Below are 3113 nucleotides of genomic sequence, written 5' to 3' on the forward strand. Positions count from 1 at the left end.
GGAAGAGGAGGAATACTTTGAACCAAACATGGAAGAAAACATGGAAAACCATCATGAAGAAGAGACTCACAACCATGGCGGAGGAGGTCGAGCAAATCATGCTGGGGAGGATAGAAGAGTTTTAGGCTCTTACATCAATCCAAACCCAGGAAACTGTGGAAGTAGCATTCAAAAGCCAACCATCCACGCCAACAATTTTGAACTGAAGCCACAGCTCATCACCCTTGTTCAGAACAACTGTTCGTTCGGAGGAAGTGTCCAAGAAGACCCCAATCAACATCTAACCACCTTCCTGAGAATTTGTGACACAGTGAAGTCTAATGGTGTTCATCCTGACGCCTATAGACTGCTCTTATTTCCATTCTCACTCAATGATAAGGCAGCTAAGTGGCTGGAGTCTTTCCCAAGGGAGAACTTGACAACTTGGGAAGATGTGGTGAACAAATTCTTAGCAAGATTTTACCCTCCTCAACGAATCAATAGGCTGAGAGCTGAGGTCCAAACTTTCAGACAACAAGATGGTGAGACTCTGTATGAAGCATGGGAGAGGTTTAAGGACCTGACAAGGAGGTGTCCACCTGACATGTTCAACGAATGGGTGCAGCTGCACATTTTCTATGAAGGGCTACCTTATGAATCAAAGAAGGCAGTAGACCATTCATCCGGAGGATCTTTGAACAAGAAGAAGACCATTGAGGAAGCCATAGATGTCATTGAAACAGTAGCAGAGAATGATTATTTCTATGCTTCTGAAAAAGGCAACACTAGAGGAGTAATGGAGCTAAACAATGTAGATGCTCTGCTGGCCCAAAACAAGCTCATTACCCAGCAGCTGGCTGACCTCACCAAGAAGATGGAGAGGAACCAAGTAGCAGCAATATCCACTCATCAACAACCCAAGAAGGAGTGAATGAAGAAGCAGAGGGAAGTCAGGAGCAAGTCAACTACATTGGGAATTCACCTAGGCAAAACCATGATCCATACTCCAAGACTACAACCCTGGATGGAGGAATCACCCAAACTTGGGTGGGGAAATCAACAAGACCAAAGCCTTGATAAAGACGCCCAAATCCAACAATGCAGCTCACCAACATTTCACATCTAGACCATATCAACACTCCATAAAACACCTCTCACATCCATATCAAAACCAAAATAACTTACCTCATCCTTCCACCTCTAATCCAATCTACAATCATTTGATGACAGACTCTCAAGGATGAGAATCTACTTGAAGGCATAGGCAAAGAGATTCAAGATAGTAAAGCATTCGAGAAGAAGTGATGTCCAATATGCAGAATCAGGATGCTACCATCAAGAAACTTGAGACACAAATTGGCTACTTATTCAATAAAATTTCCAGCCACAACCTTCGTAGCAATACTAGCTCAACACAAAGGGAGGAGTGTCAGGCTATCACCCTTCGGAGTGGGAAGGAACTGAAGGAAACCCCCCAGAAACCACAAGAAAAGGACTCAGATAAAGAGGAAGAAGAGCAGGATGGAGCTCAAGTTCCTAATCTGAGTTCACAAAAAGGGGAAGGAGTACTGAAGCCAGACGTACCAAGAGTCCCATATCCTCAGTAATTAAAGAAGAAGGGGGATGACAACTAGTTTTCGAGATTTTTGGAAATCTTCAAGAAACTACAAATCAACATACCCTTTGCTGAAGCAATAGAACAAATGCCACTCTACGCCAAGTTTTTAAAGGAGCTAATGACTAAGAAGAGAAGCTGGAAGAACAACGAGACTGTAATATTAACCGAAGAATGTAGTGCTATCATTCAGCACAAACTACCCTAGAAATTGAAGGATCTCGGGAGTTTTCAGATCCCTTATATTATAGGGTTAATCACAGTGGAAAAGGCTCTTTGTGACTTAGGAGCTAGCATCAATTTGATGTCGGTAGCTATGATGAGAAAGATGAAGATTGAGGAGGCTAAACCAACAAAGATGGCCTTACAATTGGCAGACCGATCGTTCAAGTTCCCGCATGGCGTCGTAGAAGATTTGCTGGTGAAAGTGGGAGATTTTATCTTCCCAGCAGACTTTGTAGTGCTGGACATGCAGGAGGAAGCCAAGGCTTCCATCATCCTGGGAAGGCCATTCTTGGCCACTGCTGGAGCTGTCATTGATGTACAAAAAGGAGATCTCACCCTGAGATTACACAATGAAAAGATGACGATCAATGTGTTCAAGGCCATGAGTTACCCATAAGAACAACTGGGGAAATGTATGAGGTTGGACTCACTTGAAGAGGAGGTGCAGGAGAGTTTTGAAGAAGAAGAGTCTGAAGAGCCCGAAAGAATAATAGAGGAAGAGTGTACATCAAGTGAAGAGGTTGCAACAACAGAAATTGGCATACCAGGTGCACCAAAGGAAGAGAACGAAAAGTCAGAAGCACCTAAACTTGAACTCAAAGCACTGCCACCCACTCTCAAATATGCATACTTAGGAGAAAATAAAAATTACCCAGTGATCATAAGCTCATGCCTCAGCAAAGATCAAGAGGATGAACTGATCAAAGTACTGCGACAGCACAAGGATGCCATTGGTTGGACACTTGCTAACCTGAAGCGGATAAGTTCGGCCATATGCATGCACAAGATACTGCTAGAAGATGATGCCAAACCATCCATTCAATCCCAAAAGAGGTTGAACCCAATCATGAAGGAAGTGGTACAGAAGGAAGTTATGAAGTTATGGCAAGGGGGGTAATTTACCCAATCTCAGACAGTCCCTGGGTTAGCCCCGTGCATATCGTCCCAAAAAGGGAGGAATTACCGTGGTTCCCAATGAGAAGAATGAACTAATTCCTACAAGGACAGTCACAGGGATGGCAGATGTGCATAGACTACAGGAAGCTCAACGAGGCTACACGAAAAGATCATTTGCCCCTTCCATTCATGGATCAGATGTTGGAAAGACTTGCAGGGCACGCATATTATTGTTTTTTCGACAGTTATTCCGGATATAACCAAATAGTGGTTGATCCCAGAGATCAAGAGAAAACCTCATTCACTTGCCCATATGGAGTGTTTGCCTACAGGCGCATGCCATTTGGGCTATGTAATGCACCTGCGACTTTCCAACGCTGCATGTTTCTATCTTTCA

At 43.7% G+C, this 3113-nt stretch overlaps 1 non-coding gene across 1 annotated transcript; it reads right to left on the minus strand.

The window, feature by feature from the left end:
• Positions 1–481: 481 nt before the first annotated feature.
• Positions 482–585, minus strand: LOC112774671 (small nucleolar RNA R71). The gene has a single exon (XR_003189144.1). It is a non-coding gene; the product is annotated as a small nucleolar RNA R71 (small nucleolar RNA).
• Positions 586–3113: the final 2528 nt, after the last annotated feature.

This window comes from Arachis hypogaea, chromosome 18, assembly GCF_003086295.3.
Source record: "Arachis hypogaea cultivar Tifrunner chromosome 18, arahy.Tifrunner.gnm2.J5K5, whole genome shotgun sequence".
In the NCBI taxonomy this organism is placed as follows: domain Eukaryota; kingdom Viridiplantae; phylum Streptophyta; class Magnoliopsida; order Fabales; family Fabaceae; genus Arachis; species Arachis hypogaea.